The 20,815-nt window shown below is 41.7% G+C and overlaps 1 long non-coding RNA gene across 2 annotated transcripts; it reads right to left on the reverse strand.

Annotated features, from left to right (window-relative positions):
* Positions 1–1,167: 1,167 nt before the first annotated feature.
* LOC126996368 (uncharacterized) lies at positions 1,168–18,289 on the reverse strand. Of its 2 annotated transcripts, XR_007751138.1 has the most exons (5): positions 18,088–18,289; positions 9,241–9,385; positions 6,267–6,418; positions 5,143–5,291; positions 1,168–1,299 (listed from the first exon to the last, which is right to left on the reverse strand). It is a non-coding gene; the product is annotated as an uncharacterized LOC126996368 (long non-coding RNA). The 2 variants fall into 2 exon arrangements; XR_007751137.1 differs by lacking the exon at positions 1,168–1,299 and having other exon boundaries at positions 4,190–5,291.
* Positions 18,290–20,815: the final 2,526 nt, after the last annotated feature.

Genomic DNA, 20,815 nt, shown 5'->3' on the forward strand with positions numbered 1-20,815 from the left:
GGAAGGCTTCCAAGGCAAAGATGCATTTTAAAACTCATTTTTAAATAGCTTTCTGCTTTGTTCGTTTCCTTCACATCATCTCTACAAGTTGCACATTCATTGTTTCAGTATTTTTAACCCTTGCACATTCATTATATTTCATTATATTTGACCCGTCCCCTGCGATTGGCATAGATTTGGCCTTCACAGGTAGCCTGAAAACATATACTCCCAGGTCTTTCTCTGCCTCTGTGGTGGATAGTGGAGTGTTTCCCATGTGGTATTGGTGTGCTGGATATCCTCTCCCAGGGTGCAGGACTTTACATTTTTCTCCACTGAATTGTAGCAGCCAGTTTTTGTTCCATTCCTGTAGCTTGGTGAGGTCTTCTGGTAGGAAATCCACAGTCAGGGGGTTAAGTTGAAGCACTCACGGCCTCACACAATGTTCAAACTTTTTAGGTTGTATTTTCATCATTTCTCATATATCTTTTTCCCTCACACGGCCTTTCCCTTCAAAGCCTCATCATCCACTGGGAGCCTCCGCTGGCCGAGCACCAGAATGGGATCATCACCAGCTGCAAGATCCGCTACAAGGAGCGTGGCAAGTCAGGTTCCTCCAAGACCAGTGCCACAGATGGAAACAGACGACTCTTTGCCCTCACAGACCTCAAGACTCCCCTCCCAAGGTGTGCAGGACTTTATATTTCTCTTCATTGTAGCCACAGACACTTTTTGTTCTCACTGTTCATTTCCCATTTCCTTCTGGTTCTCCTCCTATTAGCCTCTCTTTCCTTTCCTTACTGTTCATTTTGTTTTTCCTCCTGCCGTTACAATTTCCCTGTTTGCCCTGCCAAATATTCTCCCGTCATTCTCCTGCGTCTTACTTCTCTGCATTTCCTGATCTGCCTTCCTTCCTTCCTCTTATACTTTACATCTCCATTTCTCCTCCTCCTTCTTTTCCATGTTTCCCATCTCTCAAGTTTCCTTCCCTTATCCCACTCTCCTCCTCCTCCTCCTCAATGATTTTGATGTCGATGGAGCTTAGATTTATTCATTTTGTTTCATTTAATCTCTCTCTCAGGGGGAAGACTTACACACAGTTATTTTTTTACTTCATTTATTTATTTCTTCATACATCTTACTGTTCTCCTGATCTCTCTCTCACACACACACTCTACTAACAGGGAGTTTATGCCAAGGGTGGTGTCGCTTCAGAGAGGGAGAGAGTAAGGGGGAAGGGGTCTTACATATGTGTCTGGGGGGCATGTATCTGTGGGGTTTGTAAAAATACTGTGGGGGACATCCTTTGGGGCCTGTGAGCTGTGGTGAGGAGAGAGAGAGAGAGAGAGAGAGAGAGAGAGAGAGAGAGAGAGAGAGAGAGAGAGAGAGAGCAAGCAGTCAACTTCCAGAGCACTAAGTAAAGGCAACCCACATCCATGCAAAACATCAACTTGGGTTATTATTAGAGTGAAACCATTTTAGTGAGTCCTTTGAGGCATTACTCCTGCAGGTGCTTTCCTGCCCTCTGCTCTGCCACTCAGTCCCAACACTTCCTGTAGACAACACATGACAGGACTGTGTGGCAGGGGAGGAAAGGATCTGCAGAAGCCTACCCCACAATGGACTTACTAAAATGGTTTCACTCTACCACACTATTATTATTACTGTCATTTCTGCTGCTGCTGCTACTACTACTACTACTACCACTACAACAGCTTCTTCTACTACCATGACTATATATATACAAGTAATTCATCACTTTTCAGGTACATAAAGAGACATCTGGCTCTGTAAGTGAAAATAAAAGTTCTGTAATAATTTCCTGAGATTGTTAGTACCCTTGCTTCGTGAGGAGACCTTGTTTGGGAATGTTGAGGAGAGAACAGGCAGAGTGTGATGGAAGGGAGATCCTGCATCCTCCCCTGAAGGCTGTGTGTGAGTCACTGTGTGCTCACTCACCACACACACACAACACTCCCAGATACAACCCTTACCTAACATGATGTGTTATGACCCCTGGGGCGGTATTAATAAAGACTCCTAGCAGTACTTTTTGAGGTCCTGCTAGAAGCTGTTTTCCTTCTAGCAGTAGCTTTTAAATTTACTGCTATACTCTGTCCAAATTACTTGGCCAATAATAATTATTTACACCGGAAAGCCCCTCCCCAACTCTGGTAAGCTCCGCCCCCCCTTCACCTGATTGGCTGTCCATGACGTCATGCATTGTATCAAAAACATGTACCATATATATATGATTGAGATAATCTAGCTAGTTTCATGATTAGAAAAATATTCGTAATTTAATTGAATGGCGGCACTCTAACAATCAATGACAATAATAATACAGCCAGTTTTCAAGGGATAACAGGCGGCCCTTCAAAACAAGCAATGTAGCATTGAAGGCGATTATAGTAGGCCCATTCAATACAATAACGATGATAACAGCAGACTGATGGCCCCGCGCACTGATTATCGTGTCTGAAGTGTTGTGCCAATAAAAATACGGACGAACAGCTGTTCCAGGGGGGAGGCGCCCCTTCAAAACAACCAATATAGCATTGTACGATTTTATATATATATATATATATATATATATATATATATATATATATATATATATATATATATATATATATATATATATATATATATATATATATATGTGTGTGTGTGTGTATATATATATATATATATATATATATATATATATATATATATATATATATATATATATATATATATATATATATATATATATATATATATGTGTGTGTGTGTGTGTATATATATATATATATATATATATATATATATATATATATATATATATATATATATATATATATATATATATATATATATATATATCGTACATTTTCTGAATGGAAACTAATTTACAACAAGTCATCCCTTTGCTAAAAGCCTAAAATGTTAATAAAATCCTATGTTGAATATTACAATGTTTGAAGTCTTATAAAATAAATATCATATAACACTAAAATAATGATATATTACCCTGAATACCTGACATTCCATGAACCACATTCAAAGTTTAAAATATAATGACCGATACTGAGAAAAAAACAAAAAACATTGGGTTTATTTAAAAAAAAAAAACTGGTTTAAAGCATTGGTTTAAAGCAATCCACCCTGTCAGTGTCCTTACAATAGTTAGTGAATCGGCATGTTATCTATCTATTTTTGTAGAGTAAAGCAAGTAACTCAAAGGAAAACAAGCCATCATATCCTTGAAGCTGAGTGTTGTTTCTGCAGGCTTGCTTTCCTTTGAGTTACTTGCTCTACTGTAAGAAAATAGATAACATGCCGATTCAGTAACCATTGTAAGGACATTTAGGACAAATTGTGTGAAGGAGGAGGAAGGAATCATGGGTGAAAGAAAGTGAGATTATTCCCAACTAGTCTAGGGGGGCTTCGTGGTGCAGTGGTTAGCACACTCAGCTCACAACCAAGGGAGCCCAGGTTCGATTCCCAGGCGGAATGGAAAAATTTGGGCGGCTTTTCCGATACCCTACGCCCCCATCCATAGCTGGGAGTTATTGCAATACTTTATCGCTGATACCAAAACCAGGTTATCGGCCATCCGCTACTTATTTAAATATACATCGGTATCTTCGTTACTTTTGTAACCAAACTAGCGATAATCTCTACTTTTTTGCGCCTCTCAGAAAAAAAAACGTTGTCTCTTCCCTACTGCACATGCGTGTCCCGGGCGCCCGGTGTTGTATGAAAAAACTTTGGGGTATGAAATATCTTCGGTGAAGAGATTTCATACTTAGATCATCAACATTAAAACACTAGGTTATTTTTTATGTTAGACTTAAAAATCAATATATCAAAGAGAAAAATCATTTAACTTTGCCCAAAAAATGATTATTCACTGCCTGAAATTTGATATTCCATATTCGTTTGTGAGCATGCCATGGTATTGAAGGCACCCGGTGTTGTGTTATTTGGTGTCCCATCGTGGCGCTTTTGTTTACAAACACTGGTCTCTCGTGAACTGTTCAGACCAGTAAGTGTAGCCCTGTACAGTCTCACAAAGCTTTTTAACACATTAAGAGTTGCTGGAAGGCTGAATCAGACATACAGTGCCACCATCCTCGCCTTTTCTAGAACAACACTCTGTACATATAAATACAACTCGTACAGTGTCGTTCTAGAAACAGCGAGGATGGTGGTAGTGGTACTGGATGTCTGATTCAGGCTTCCAGCAACTCTTAATTACGGTTAAAAAGCTTTGTGAGACTGATCAGGTCAACGCTTGCTGGTCTGAGCATGCTCAGTTCACGAGAGACCAGTGTTTGTAAACAAAAGCATTGACGGTGGGGACGTCAAATAACACAACACCGGTTCAGGCGTTTCTAGTATTACCGTCCATAGGTACGTGTCAACGTGTGGTGTTCAGGTTTTGTAAGTTTTCTAAGATACAGATAATGAAAATTTGAATTCATCTTTGTTTTTTATTTGAAATATCAATATAGTATCGTTTTCGTCTATTGGACTTATCGCTAGCTAGCATCGGAATTGTGAATTTATATCGGGTATCGGTTATCGCCTATATTTGTGTCTCCAGTTAACGAATATCGGTTATCACTGATAAGGTTTTCCATTATCAGTTATCGGTTATCGGGAATAAGGTTTTCTGTTATCATGCCCAGCTATGCCCCTGTCCACCCAGCAGTGTACCAGGTATTAATCGGGGGTTGTGTCCCGTCTCCTGGGGTCTGTTCCCTTCTCCTATAATTCCTTCCCCTTCTGTCTCTCTCCGGCATATGACCACAGATGTTGCGCCGACTAAACCAAACTTTCCCAACTAGTCTTGCTCACTGCTTCTCCAGGGGAACCGAGGCCTCGTGGAAACTACTACCGCTGGAAATACCCACAACTCCTACGAAAGCCTTGTCAAATATGTGTACCTACTTTTTTTTTTTTTTTTTACAGCAGAGGAGACGGTTCAAGGGCGAAAAAAAAAGAAAACAATAATGAAAAAAAAAGCCTGCTACTTACTGCTCCTGAATAGAGTAGAGAGAGAGAGAGAGAGAGAGAGAGAGAGAGAGAGAGAGAGAGAGAGAGAGAGAGTGTGTGTGTGTGTGTGTGTGTGTGTGTGTGTGTGTTGAGCGCTGAAATGTTTAAGTATACAACCTTATTCATGTCTGTGCACTCCATGGCTGGGAAGACACAAGGAGCCGGCCAACACGCTGCCCTTCCAGACGTCTCAACACAAGGCAATCCGTGCGTGTGTGTGTGTGTTGCTGAAATGTGCCTCTTGTATTCTCTCTGAAGATCACACTCTGTCAAAACATAAAAGAATATAGAATTTCTGCCTCAGCCTGAGTTTCCTTCCCACCTCTTACACCCAGAACCAAAGGGACATCCATGCTATAGTCAGGGGTGGCCAAGCGCAGTACTTAGTGCGGTAGTACTGAATCACAAAAAGAAGAAGTTACTGGTCGTGAAGTAAGGATGTTATGCAAGAAAAAGAAGTTACTGGTCGTGAAGTAAGGATGTTATGCAAGAAAAAGAAGTTACTGGTCGTGAAGTAAGGATGTTATGCAAGAAAAAGAAGTTACTGGTTGTGAACTTATATGACATAAAACAAACAAAAAAGTTACTGGTTGTGAACTTATGACACCAAATCACCAAACACCAAATCATTCCACAAGCAGCGTTTTTTATCTCTCTGCTTACATCACAATCATTATGTGCTCTCCTCACAAATCCTAGTAACACATCCTATGGTATAATCTACTGCAATTCACGGAAACACCAAATCATACCACACACAGTGCTTTCCATCCCTGCTTAACATCGCAAACAAATAATCACTATCCTGTACAATCCTACGACACATCTCCTCACAATATAATCTCCTCATTAGGAAGGACAGAAAGGGCAGGAACTGGATGAAGAGAATAGGAAAGGAAATTGAAAGGGAATGGAAGGAAAGGGAAGGGATGGAGACACTTGGGAATGAGTTTGAAAGGGAATGGAAAGAAGGGGAAGGGATGGAGACACTTGAGAAGGAGATTGAAAGGGAGGAAAGGGATGAGAAAGAGTTTGAAAGGGAATGGAAGGATAAGGAAAGGAATAGAGACACTTGGGAAGGAATTTGAAAGGGAATGGAGGGAAGGGAAAGGAAGGATTCTGAAAGGGAATGAAAGGAAAAGGAAGGGATGAAGGCACTCGGAAATGAGTTACAACATGGAGGTATAACATGGCGAACCTAAACTCCTCTACGCATGCAAACAACAACACTAGCTCCTCACCTTCTTGGCGGCTGGGTCCTTAGCTTCCCGGCGGCCCGTCTTGGCGGCCTGCATGCTGTCGTACGCCTCGTCACGCTGGAACACTGACGCGTCCTCCTGCAGAGCCTCGCGCAGCAGCCGCTTCTGTAGACTCTGCTGACCTGAGCTCCCGGCTGAAGGTAAGGAAGGCAGGGATCGGTTTAGTTTACAGAAGAGCCTCATTTACATAACTCCTATAAAGAAATAAATAGAAATGTGAGGCCAGAAGAGAGGTCAGTATTGGGTGGCGAGGTGTTATGATACTCCCCTCGTGAAGGAGTTAAAATTGTAATGGAATATGAGAAGCCAGAAGAGAGGTCAGTATAGGAAAAATCAAGGTTATCTCCTGTACCAGGTAAGCACGTATTGGATAGATCAAGATATCTCCTGTGCCAGGTACTGGATAGATAGCTGTTTTGATGCTCCCCTCATGAAAGAGTTTAAGTTGTACTGGAATATGAGAGAATTGTGAAGGACTCAGAAAGGGAAGGGATGGAGACACTTGGGAAGGAATTAGAACAGGAATGGAGGGAAGGGGAAGGGATGGAGACACTTGGGAAGGAGTTAGAACAGGAATGGAGGGAAGGGAAAGGGCTGGAGACACTTGGGAAGGAGTTGGAACAGGAATGGAGGGAAGGGAAAGGGATGGAGACACTTGGGAAGGAGTTGGAACAGGAATGGAGGGAAGGGAAAGGGCTGGAGACACTTGGGAAGGAGTTGGAACAGGAATGGAGGGAAGGGAAAGGGCTGGAGACACTTGGGAAGGAGTTGGAACAGGAATGGAGGGAAGGGAAAGGGATGGAGACACTTGGGAAGGAATTAGAACAGGAATGGAGGGAAGGGAAAGGGATGGAGACACTTGGGAAGGAGTTGGAACAGGAATGGAGGGAAGGGGAAGGGATGGAGACACTTGGGAAGGAGTTGGAACAGGAATGGAGGGAAGGGAAAGGGCTGGAGACACTTGGGAAGGAGTTGGAACAGGAATGGAGGGAAGGGAAAGGGCTGGAGACACTTGGGAAGGAGTTGGAACAGGAATGGAGGGAAGGGAAAGGGATGGAGACACTTGGGAAGGAGTTAGAACAGGAATGGAGGGAAGGGAAAGGGATGGAGACACTTGGGAAGGAGTTGGAACAGGAATGGAGGGAAGGGAAAGGGATGGAGACACTTGGGAAGAAGTTGGAACAGGAATGGAGGGAAGGGAAAGGGATGGAGACACTTGGGAAGAAGTTGGAACAGGAATGGAGGGAAGGGAAAGGGATGGAGACACTTGGGAAGGAGTTGGAACAGGAATGGAGGGAAGGGAAAGGGATGGAGACACTTGGGAATGAGGAGAAAGTAAAGGGAGAGGAAGGAAAGAAGAGGAAAAACAACATAATCCAGGAGTAAGATAATCAGTGAAGGAAGAAGAAGTATTAGGAAAGAGAGGAAGGATAAGGAGGGAAGCAGGATAAAAACAATAATAATAATAATAATAATAATAATAATAATAATAATAATAATAATAATAATAATAATAATAATAATAATAATAACACAAGGTGTTGTGTGTGGGAGGTCAGGTCGGGGTGTTTTGACACGCCCAAATACTCACATAACATCACAAGGCTCAAGTTTCTATGCATATGCCAAATATATTCTTTGTATATTTTATCTTATTCAACAAGAATAATTTTCTTCACCCACATATGACTGGTATTAATGATTTTAGTCTCCTGTGGTATTAAAGAAAGTTGTGTAAGGGATTTGTTCAGTTGAGTGAGTATGTTTTGGGGGACAAGGATCAAGAGGGAAGCCAAGGGGAGAGAGACTTCATGGTACTACATAAAAGAAGGAAGCATAGAGGAATTTTCTGAGTCAAGACCTGTAGTGACTGTCTGAGGTTGTGTTAGGTTAAGTTTAGGGTATCTTCAAACACATGATAGCCAGCACTTTACAGTATAAATCAACAAAGAATGACCTCACTTTGTTGTATAGAAAGTCTCATTAGCAAGGAAGCATATAGGAATTTTCTGAGTCAAGACCTGTAGTAACTGTTTGAGGTTTTGTTAGGTTAAGTTTAGGGTATCTTCAAACACATGACAGCCAGCAACTTAAGGTATAAAGCAACAAAGAATGACCTCACTGTGTTGTATAGAAAGTGTCATTAGTAAGGAAGCATATATGAATTTTCTGAGTCAAGACCTGTAGTAACTGTTTGGGGTTTTGTTAGGTTAAGTTTAGGGTATTTTCAAACACATGATAGCCAGCACTTTACAGTATAAATCAACAAAGAATGACCTCACTTTGTTGTATAGAAAGTCTCATTAGCAAGGAAGCATATAGGAATTTTCTGAGTCAAGACCTGTAGTAACTGTTTGAGGTTTTGTTAGGTTAAGTTTAGGGTATTTTCAAACACATGACAGCCAGCAACTTAAGGTATAAAGCAACAAAGAATGACCTCACTTTGTTGTATAGAAAGTGTCATTAGTAAGGAAGCATATATGAATTTTCTGAGTCAAGACCTGTAGTAACTGTTTGAGGTTTTGTTAGGTTAAGTTTAGGGTATCTTCAAACACATGACAGCCAGCAACTTAAGGTATAAAGCAACAAAGAATGACCTCACTTTGTTGTATAGAAAGTGTCATTAGTAAGGAAGCATATATGAATTTTCTGAGTCAAGACCTGTAGTGACTGTTTGAGGTTTTGTTAGGTTAAGTTTAGAGTATCTTCAAACACATGATGGCCAGCAACTTAAGGTATAAAGCAACAAAGAATGACCTTACTTTGTTGTATAGAAAGTGTCATTAGTAAGGAAGCATATATGAATTTTCTGAGTCAAGACCTGTAGTGACTGTTTGAGGTTTTGTTAGGTTAAGTTTAGGGTATCTTCAAACACATGATGGCCAGATCTATACAGTTTTGTATTTTTGGGAGGCACAATCAACACTAGGAAAGCCTCCAGCATGGGTCTACACACCTTGAGGGATGCCTCCACCCAGTCAAGGGGGTACTCTTCATCCTGGTCCAGCTCGTCATCTGAGTCCAGCAGAGGGTTGAGTTTCCGCGTGCCTAGCTCTCCCCCAACCTTGTTCTTGTTCTTGCTGGGCAGGATCAAGCCATACCTGTGGGTGAGGAGCATGGGTGAGGGCTGCTGCCCGGGGCATGCCACAAAACAGTACACATGAATGAGGAGACTAAGAGAGGTCAGGTAGTCCTAAGAAACCTCTCCAATAACACACATCCTTCCTCCCCCCTCAACGCCTGAAGGAAATGAAAGGGAAAGCTCAAAAGAGGATAAATAAGAGGTATAAGGGTAAATAAAAAATAAAGAAAAGAAAGTGTAGTATGAGAAACTGTTTTAGACCTTTCCAACAATACAATACATGATAACAATAAGCACGACTGGTGGTGTTAGTTGGGGAATTTCCGGGAGTAAAGAGTGTGTATTTTTCCTACTGACTAGTATTGGGGCAAAGGAGCGGGAAGGGAAAGGAATGGAGAGGGGGAGAGAAGCAAGGAGAGAAGGTAAGAGTCCGTCAGGCCAAGGAAATCTCTCCCACCAATACTGTTTTGTTCTTGACTCTTTTTGCTGGGGCAGAGCTTAGCGGGTTTGGGTTCTCTTGATCTACTTTAATTGCTGGAATAAGAATCTTGTGACTGGAGACTACTTATCAATCACTTGTCCTTCCCATTCACAAAGCCATCCACTTGAAATTCTCAACTCTAGAAGAACTAAATGAAGATATGAATAGAAAGAAAGATATAAGAAGGTAAGAAGGAAGGAAGGAAGATAGGACAGTTATTAGGAGAAAGAAGGAAAGATTGATTAAGAAAGGAAGATGGAAAGAAGGAAAGATATAGGAAGGTAGGAAGGAAGGAAGGAAGATAGGACAGTTATTAGGAGAAAGAAGGAAAGATTGATTAAGAAAGGAAGATGGAAAGAAGGAAAGATATAGGAAGGTAGGAAGGAAGGAAGGAAGATAGGATAGTTATTAGGAGAAAGAAGGAAAGATTGATTAAGAAAGGAAGATGGAAAGAAGGAAAGATATAGGAAGGAAGGAAGGAAGATAGGATAGTTATTAGGAGAAATAAGGAAAGATCAATTAAAAAAGGAAGATGGAAAGAAGGAAAGATATAGGAAGGAAGGAAGGAAGGAAGGAAGATAGGATAGTTATTAGGAGAAAGAAGGAAAGATTGATTAAGAAAGGGAGATGGAAAGAAGGAAAGATACAGGAAGGAAGGAAGGAAGGAAGGAAGATAGGACAGTTATTAGGAGAAAGAAGGAAAGACTGATTAAGAAAGGAAGATGGAAAGAAGGAAAGATATAGGAAGGTAGGAAGGAAGGAAGGAAGATAGGATAGTTATTAGGAGAAAGAAGGAAAGATCAATTAAGAAAGGGAGATGGAAAGAAGGAAAGATATAGGAAGGAAGGAAGGAAGATAGGACAGTTATTAGGAGAAAGAAGGAAAGATTGATTAAGAAAGGAAGATGGAAAGAAGGAAAGATATAGGAAGGTAGGAAGGAAGGAAGGAAGATAGGACAGTTATTAGGAGAAAGAAGGAAAGATTGATTAAGAAAGGAAGATGGAAAGAAGGAAAAATATAGGAAGGAAGGAAGGAAGATAGGATAGTTATTAGGAGAAAGAAGGAAAGATTGATTAAGAAAGGAGATGGAAAGAAGGAAAGATATAGGAAGGTAGGAAGGAAGGAAGGAAGATAGGACAGTTATTAGGAGAAAGAAGGAAAGATATAGGAAGGAAGGAAGGAAGATTGGACAGTTATTAGGAGAAAGAAGGAAAGATATAGGAAGGAAGGAAGGAAGGAAGATAGGACAGTTATTAGGAGAAAGAAGGAAAGATTGATTAAGAAAGGAAGATGGAAAGAAGGAAAGATATAGGAAGGTAGGAAGGAAGGAAGGAAGATAGGACAGTTATTAGGAGAAAGAAGGAAAGATTGATTAAGAAAGGAAGATGGAAAGAAGGAAAGATATAGGAAGGAAGGAAGGAAGGAAGGAAGATAGGACAGTTATTAGGAGAAAGAAGGAAAGATATAGGAAGGTAGGAAGGAAGGAAGGAAGATAGGACAGTTATTAGGAGAAAGAAGGAAAGATTGATTAAGAAAGGGAGATGGAAAGAAGGAAAGATATAGGAAGGTAGGAAGGAAGGAAGGAAGATAGGATAGTTATTAGGAGAAAGAAGGAAAGATTGATTAAGAAAGGGAGATGGAAAGAAGGAAAGATATAGGAAGGAAGGAAGGAAGGAAGATAGGACAGTTATTAGGAGAAAGAAGGAAAGATTGATTAAGAAAGGGAGATGGAAAGAAGGAAAGATATAGGAAGGTAGGAAGGAAGGAAGGAAGATAGGACAGTTATTAGGAGAAAGAAGGAAAGATATAGGAAGGTAGGAAGGAAGGAAGGAAGATAGGACAGTTATTAGGAGAAAGAAGGAAAGATTGATTAAGAAAGGAAGATGGAAAGAAGGAAAGATATAGGAAGGTAGGAAGGAAGGAAGGAAGATAGGACAGTTATTAGGAGAAAGAAGGAAAGATATAGGAAGGAAGGAAGGAAGATAGGATAGTTATTAGGAGAAATAAGGAAAGATCAATTAAAAAAGGAAGATGGAAAGAAGGAAAGATATAGGAAGGAAGGAAGGAAGGAAGGAAGATAGGATAGTTATTAGGAGAAAGAAGGAAAGATTGATTAAGAAAGGAAGATGGAAAGAAGGAAAGATACAGGAAGGAAGGAAGGAAGGAAGGAAGATAGGACAGTTATTAGGAGAAAGAAGGAAAGACTGATTAAGAAAGGAAGATGGAAAGAAGGAAAGATATAGGAAGGTAGGAAGGAAGGAAGGAAGATAGGATAGTTATTAGGAGAAAGAAGGAAAGATCAATTAAGAAAGGGAGATGGAAAGAAGGAAAGATATAGGAAGGAAGGAAGGAAGATAGGACAGTTATTAGGAGAAAGAAGGAAAGATTGATTAAGAAAGGAAGATGGAAAGAAGGAAAGATATAGGAAGGTAGGAAGGAAGGAAGGAAGATAGGACAGTTATTAGGAGAAAGAAGGAAAGATTGATTAAGAAAGGAAGATGGAAAGAAGGAAAAATATAGGAAGGAAGGAAGGAAGATAGGATAGTTATTAGGAGAAAGAAGGAAAGATTGATTAAGAAAGGGAGATGGAAAGAAGGAAAGATATAGGAAGGTAGGAAGGAAGGAAGGAAGATAGGACAGTTATTAGGAGAAAGAAGGAAAGATATAGGAAGGAAGGAAGGAAGATTGGACAGTTATTAGGAGAAAGAAGGAAAGATATAGGAAGGAAGGAAGGAAGATAGGACAGTTATTAGGAGAAAGAAGGAAAGATTGATTAAGAAAGGAAGATGGAAAGAAGGAAAGATATAGGAAGGTAGGAAGGAAGGAAGGAAGATAGGACAGTTATTAGGAGAAAGAAGGAAAGATTGATTAAGAAAGGAAGATGGAAAGAAGGAAAGATATAGGAAGGTAGGAAGGAAGGAAGGAAGATAGGACAGTTATTAGGAGAAAGAAGGAAAGATTGATTAAGAAAGGAAGATAGAAAGAAGGAAAGATATAGGAAGGTAGGAAGGAAGGAAGGAAGATAGGACAGTTATTAGGAGAAAGAAGGAAAGATTGATTAAGAAAGGAAGATGGAAAGAAGGAAAGATATAGGAAGGAAGGAAGGAAGGAAGGAAGATAGGACAGTTATTAGGAGAAAGAAGGAAAGATATAGGAAGGTAGGAAGGAAGGAAGGAAGATAGGACAGTTATTAGGAGAAAGAAGGAAAGATTGATTAAGAAAGGGAGATGGAAAGAAGGAAAGATATAGGAAGGAAGGAAGGAAGGAAGATAGGACAGTTATTAGGAGAAAGAAGGAAAGATTGATTAAGAAAGGGAGATGGAAAGAAGGAAAGATATAGGAAGGTAGGAAGGAAGGAAGGAAGATAGGACAGTTATTAGGAGAAAGAAGGAAAGATATAGGAAGGTAGGAAGGAAGGAAGGAAGATAGGACAGTTATTAGGAGAAAGAAGGAAAGATTGATTAAGAAAGGAAGATAGAAAGAAGGAAAGATATAGGAAGGTAGGAAGGAAGGAAGGAAGATAGGACAGTTATTAGGAGAAAGAAGGAAAGATTGATTAAGAAAGGAAGATGGAAAGAAGGAAAGATATAGGAAGGTAGGAAAGAAGGAAGGAAGATAGAATAGTTATTAGGAGAAAGAAGGAAAGATTGATTAAGAAAGGGAGATGGAAAGAAGGAAAGATATAAGAAGGTAGGAAGGAAGGAAGGAAGATAGGATAGTTATTAGGAGAAAGAAGGAAAGATATAGGAAGGAAGGAAGGAAGATAGGATAGTTATTGGGAGAAAGAAGGAAAGATTGATTAAGAAAGGAAGATGGGAATACCTCGGTGGTTTACAAGTGCCTTAGTTTACAAGTGTTTTGGTTTACGAGCAAAAATATTCACAAAAATTGCCTTGGTTTTCAAGCGGTGACTTGGTGTTCGAGCATCCCGTTTGTAAAAGTGGAAGGCACAAGCGAGGGTTTCTTTTATTGGACACAAGACGCTCAGAGCTGAAAACAATGGGAATGGAATCTCTAGCTGGTGTCACACTGGGCCTCCAACCGCGTTGACTGTAGGCGCAACCGGCAACTCCAACTTTTCTGGGTGTGCACCACACACGACCAAGTTCGGCTGCCCGTGTCCACAACGTAAATAAACCAGTCGCCCAGTATCCACGTGGCGCCGCTTGTGAGAGCTGTTGTGGCTTGTGCTGCTGCTACTCAAATTATGGACTTGTTGATACAGTTAATGGAAGGAAGAAGCGGTTGAGGGTACGATCGCAGCTTCAAAGATGGGAGGACAGGAGTGTTTACCCAAACCAAGAACTCGCTCCGGGTTGGGCGTACGGGCAACCGCGGTTTCTCCTAGCTCCAGCGGTTGGAGGAAAACGTCCAGTGTGCCACCGCCTTCAGTCCACGTTATATACTGGCAGCGGCAGCACCCCCGCGCTGGTGTCCGCTGATGTTTGTTAATGCTCTAGTGTGCAATCTTTGTGTTTTCACAACTATATATTATTTATATCTTATACTACATTATTTATATTATTTATATTATTATACCATATTATTTGTATTCTTTATTACTGTTTGTTAGTAAAATTACTTTAATTCTGTATAAAACAACATGTAAAATTATTTTTGTTAATATTGTTTGGGACATGGGATGCATTAGTGGGACTCACATTAACCCTTTTCCTGCAATATAATTTAATCACCATTGAAAACACATATATATATAATTGTATATAATATTGAACACATTTATACAAACAGTGTAATGCTTCAACATTTCTTAGCTAAGCATCTTGCAGAGAAAGCTTTGTGCAACACTGCACTGCCTGACCAACGATGACAGATGTGTGTCAGGTATAACAGGTACGCTAATGCACTTGTCTTTTCACTAACATAACGTTTTCTGTTTATGTACTTATGTTCAATAACTTGATACGGAATTTAATGTAATTCTATGCCAAAAATAAATAAATAAAAATCTGCCGCACCTCAGCGCGACAGTGTCGTACATCCCTACTGGACATTATAAGGGCTACTGGACACAATTCAAAGTGTTGTACATCCCTACTGGACATTATAAGGGCTACTGGACACAGTTCAAAGTGTTGTACATCCCTACTGGACATTATAAGGGCTACTGGACACAATTCAAAGTGTAGTACATCCCTACTGGACATTATAAGGGCTACTGGACACAGTTCAAAGTGTTGTACATCCCTACTGGACATTATAAGGGCTACTGGACACAGTTCAAAGTGTTGTACATCCCTACTGGACATTATAAGGGCTACTGGACACAATTCAAAGTGTTGTACATCCCTACTGGACATTATAAGGGCTACTGGACACAATTCAAAGTGTTGTACATCCCTACTGGACATTATAAGGGCTACTGGACACAATTCAAAGTGTTGTACATCCCTACTGGACATTATAAGGGCTACTGGACACAGTTCAAAGTGTTGTACATCCCTACTGGACATTATAAGGGCTACTGACTACAATTCAAAGTGTTGTACATCCCTACTGGACATTATAAGGGCTACTGACTACAATTCAAAGTGTCGTACATCCCTACTGGACATTATAAGGGCTACTGACTACAATTCAAAGTGTTGTACATCCCTACTGGACATTATAAGGGCTACTGACTACAATTCAAAGTGTTGTACATCCCTACTGGACATTATAAGGGCTACTGGACACAATTCAAAGTGTCGTACATCCCTACTGGACATTATAAGGGCTACTGACTACAATTCAAAGTGTTGTACATCCCTACTGGACATTATAAGGGCTACTGACTACAATTCAAAGTGTCGTACATCCCTACTGGACATTATAAGGGCTACTGACTACAATTCAAAGTGTTGTACATCCCTACTGGACATTATAAGGGCTACTGGACACAATTCAAACAAAATATGATTTATGTTTGGAAACACTGCAGCAGATGCCACATATCAATTTTCACTTAATTTCCGCACAAAAGAATTGGCGTGCTACTTTGAAATTATCCTGGCCCATATATGGGACACTCGCAGGCAACTGCACCAGTCTGTGTTTCATATATGGGACACTCGCAGGAAAGGATTACCGTAATTTAAATGGAGAAATTTGTTTTGGTCTAAGTTTTTGATTTGCGAGCAAATTCCTGAACAGATTAAACTCGGAAACCGAGGTCTGATTCAACACATCTCTCTCTCTCTCTCTCTCTCTCTCTCTCTCTCTCTCTCTCTCTCTCTCTCTCTCTCTCTCTCTCTCTCTCTCTCTCTCTCTCTCTCTCTCTCTCTCTACTCTCTCTCTCTCTCTCTCTCTCTATTTCTAACAAATACTTACTACTAATGTTACTACTAATATTATAAATATTATTAGATATTTTTATTGAATTATCTGTCAAGGCTGCAAGCCTTCCCTCTCCTAACACTACCACAGCTGTCGCGACTGTAATTATTAGGAAGGGAATTTAATTTGAGAAGAACGAGTGATGTGCCACCATACGTGTATTTGTATGGATTATACCGTTTACTGCTGATGAGGCCCTGCTGCTGCTGGTGATGATGATGATGATGATGCAGCGCTCTACGTCAACAATTACAACGTTAGCCTCAATAATAGTCTTCTATGCACTTATTCTCAAACATGACCCTCTCCCAGCATGACTTCACCCAAAATGACATCCCCCAACATGACCCACGCCAACATGACCCTCTCCCAGCATGACCTCACCCAAAATGACATCCCCCAACATGACCCACGCCAACATGACCCTCTCCCAGCATGGCCTCACCCAAAATGACATCCCCCAACATGACCCACACCAACATGACCCTCCATGGCCTCAGAATGACATCCCCCAACATGACACTCTCCCAGCATGACCTCAGCCAAAATGACATCCCCCAACATGACCCACACCAACATGGCCTCACCCAAAATGACATCCCCAACATGACCCTCTCCCAGCATGGCCTCAGCCAAAATGACATCCCCCAACATGACCCACACCAACATGACCCTCTCCCAGCATGGCCTCACCCAAAATGACATCCCCCAACATGACCCACACCAACATGACCCTCTCCCAGCATGGCCTCACCCAAAATGACATCTCCCAACATGACCACCCAACATGACCCTCTCCCAGCATGGCCTCACCCAAAATGACATCCCCCAACATGACCCACACCAACATGACCCACACCAGCATGACCTCACCCAAAATGACATCCCCCAACATGACCCTCTCCCAGCATGACCTCACCCAAAATGACATCTCCCAACATGACCACCCAACATGACCCTCTCCCAGCATGACCTCACCCAAAATGACATCCCCCAACATGACCACCCAACATGACCCTCTCCCAGCATGACCTCACCCAAAATGACATCCCCCAACATGACCCTCTCCCAGCATGGCCTCACCCAAAATGACATCTCCCAACATGACCACCCAACATGACCCTCTCCCAGCATGACCTCACCCAAAATGACATCCCCCAACATGACCACCCAACATGACCTCACCCAAAATGACATCCCCCAACATGTACACCCAACATGAACACCCAACATGACCCTCTCCCAGCATGACCTCACCCAAAATGGCATCCCCCATAATGACCACCCAACATGACCCTCTCCCAGCATGACCTCACCCAAAATGACATCCCCCAACATGACCACCCAACATGACCTCACCCAAAATGACATCCCCCAACATGAACACCCAACATGACCCTCTCCCAGCATGACCTCACCCAAAATGGCATCCCCCATAATGACCACCCAACATGACCCTCTCCCAGCATGGCCTCACTCAAAATGACATCCCCCAACATGACCACCCAACATGACCCTCTCCCAGCATGACCTCACCCAAAATGACATCCCCCAACATGACCACCCAACATGACCCTCTCCCAGCATGACCTCACCCAAAATGGCATCCCCCATAATGACCACCCAACATGACCCTCTCCCAGCATGACCTCACCCAAAATGGCATCACCCAACATGACCACCCAACATGACCCTCTCCCAGCATGACCTCACCCAAAATGACATCCCCCAACATGACCCACACCGACATGACCCTCTCCCAGCATGACCTCACCCAAAATGACATCCCCCAACATGACCCACACCAACATGACTCTCTCCCAGCATGGCCTCACCCAAAATGACCACCCAACACAACCACACCCGACATGACCTCCCCCCAACCTGAGCTTTCTGACACTCACTCCTTGGGTTCCTGTGGCAAGGGGAGGGTGGTCAGGTCACTGCTCACCCCTGGTCACCCACACCCTGGGTGACTCTTGTTGAAATGTTGACCTCTGGCCTCACCGCCAAGTATCCCCCTCGGCCATGGACAAGGAAGACGTATTAAGAGACCTGCCAGGCGCTAGACGTAATGGCAGCGACAAGATCGTTTTGAGGCAGTAGTAGTAGACGGTCGGGAGTTTTGCCTTTGTAATTGTAACGGCACTCCCTGATGTGTCTACTGTCTGGGTCTATTGTTTTCCTTTTTCTTTCATTCTTTTTTCTCTTATTGTCCAAAACTTGTGTACTGTTGTTTTCGTTTGTTCGGTGTGTTCATTTTCAAATAAAAATGTTCCAATGTTGCAGCCTCACGCACTTTGCTCTTTCCTCTGCACAGGCCGGGCACCAGAGCAGAAAGTGTCGCAGGTCTTCGTTTTCAGCTTCGCACATGTCACACTTGGTTTCCTCTTGCCGGTGTCTGTTTCTGTCTTTTAGTTGCATGTTGTTTGTCCTGCATCTGAATAGCACTTCTGAGGCTTGGTTGTTGTTGTATACCTCCTCTTGTCCTCCCAACTCCTGTCTCCATTTTCTATATATCTTAAGGCTTGCTTTCTCATTCATTTGCCTCTTCCACTCTCTTGTATCCAGCTCTCTCATTCTCTGCTTTATACTCTCCTTTGTCTCATTCCTCACACTCACACTCAGTCCCTCTGTTGCTCTCAGTTCATTCAACAAATCTTTCACCCACCTACTTTGTCTCTTCTCTATCATCTCCTCTCCCACCCTTCTCACCAAATCGTTTCCTTCCACAAGAACATACCTTAAGTACTTCCACTGTCCCTCCCTTATCCTGTTTTTAACACTGGAGCTTCCTATCTCCCCCCTGAGTGCTGCTTCCTGTGCATACATTGGTGCCCTCAAAATCTTCCTGTACACCCCATTCTCTATCCTCTGCAACTTTTTGATGTCTGTCTTTGTGATGTTTATTATATTTACCCCGTACAGGATGGATGGCAGTGCAACATTTTTCCAATAAGTCTTTCCTTTTAACATTCTTGAACAGCTCTTTTCAATTCCTTTGTATGTCATATTTGCTAGCCTTCTCGCTTTCCTGAACATTTCTTCCTTTTGCATTTGAAAACAGTTCCTCTTGTCATTGACTATTATTCCTAAATATTTAATTCTATCCCCAACACTAATGCCCCCTATACTTTCTGGTTTGTTTTCCATATTAAAAATGATAATATTGCTTTTCTGCTTATTTACTTCTCGTCCATATTCTTTAGCTATAGTCTCCATCTTCTCTATCATCTGTACTGCTTCCCCTACACTATTTGCCAAAAGCATGCCATCATCTGCAAAGAAGAGAGGTAATCCTCAATGCCTCATCTTTGTACCCACATTCTAGCTCCACTAGCTCCTGAATTATTTTAAAAGTAATCATCTTCAACAGTGTAGTTGAGGCAGTACATCCCTGTCTAATCCCACTGGTCACTTCTATTTCTATCTCCCCCTCTTCTTTATCGTATTATAAGCCATTTCGCCGCCCAAGAACACATATTTGACAAGGCTTTCGTAGGAGTTTGGGTCATTTCTTCATTTAACTCTGATTTTCGTATGTGTATTTTTACATTACTGATACAATTTTATGCTAGTGTGATGCAGAATTTTCTCAGCAAGATGATGGTGGTCTCAGTTTTTCTTGAAGATGAATGTTGGGGTCGGGAAACAGGGTGGCGGTGAGGTGTGAGGCCGTCGGTTTTGGATGAACTGCGCACACCCACGGGCCCACGCCGGCTGCTCTCATATCATTATATATTCTCTTGTAGTTTTGAATAGAAAAAAAAGAGCACCATCATCATCCTCTCTTTATTTTCCATTTGGTGTATGTTCATTTTATGTGTCTTTGACTTTGATCTTTAAGGTTTCAACTTCAGAGACAGCAGTACTTATGTTGTGTGGACTCCCATTAACTGAACTAATTATAAAAAACAACAATCCAGAAGATCAGAATATAGCTGGATATCGTAGACCTTAATCACCTCAATTTTGTCCATCTTAATTCAGCAATCTTTTAGCCCAGCACCTCATTGACTTGCCTAACAGATCAGAGCACTCATTGAACGTACGCGCTGGACACTTCCATTCACTCCCGTCGCAACAAATGCCATTCTTGAAAGGACTTGATCATTTTCGCAACTCTTTAAACTGATTGACTGACTAACTGACGATGTGGGTAAGTGAATGAGACAAGGAAGAGGAGGCGAGGATGGAGAAAATGACAACGAGAACAAGGAAAGTGAAAAATGATAGCAGAGAGAGAGAGAGAGAGAGAGAGAGAGAGAGAGAGAGAGAGAGAGAGAACCATACTAATATTTAGCGAGGGGCTGAACCTTGGCCATGATAAGATTAGGCTGAAACTAAGCTCCTTAGAATATTATTGCTCAGTGCATAAGCGTTGATAGGAATGGAGGAGGAGGAGGGTGGGAGGAGGAGGAGGAAGAGGAGGAGAAGGACGAAGGAAGAGGAGGAAGAGGAGAAGAAAGACATGGACTATGAGGTAGAGAAGGCAAAGCAGGAGGAAGCGAAGCAGGAGGAAGAGGAGAAGGAAGAGAACTGGTGGGGGCTGTAAAGGGAAGATTTAGACGAGATGGAGACCGACTGGACAGAAGCATGAATTTTTGTGCCTGTAACCTTTAGACCACCTAC

This window comes from Eriocheir sinensis, chromosome 1, assembly GCF_024679095.1.
Source record: "Eriocheir sinensis breed Jianghai 21 chromosome 1, ASM2467909v1, whole genome shotgun sequence".
Classification (NCBI taxonomy): Eukaryota; Metazoa; Arthropoda; class Malacostraca; order Decapoda; family Varunidae; genus Eriocheir; species Eriocheir sinensis.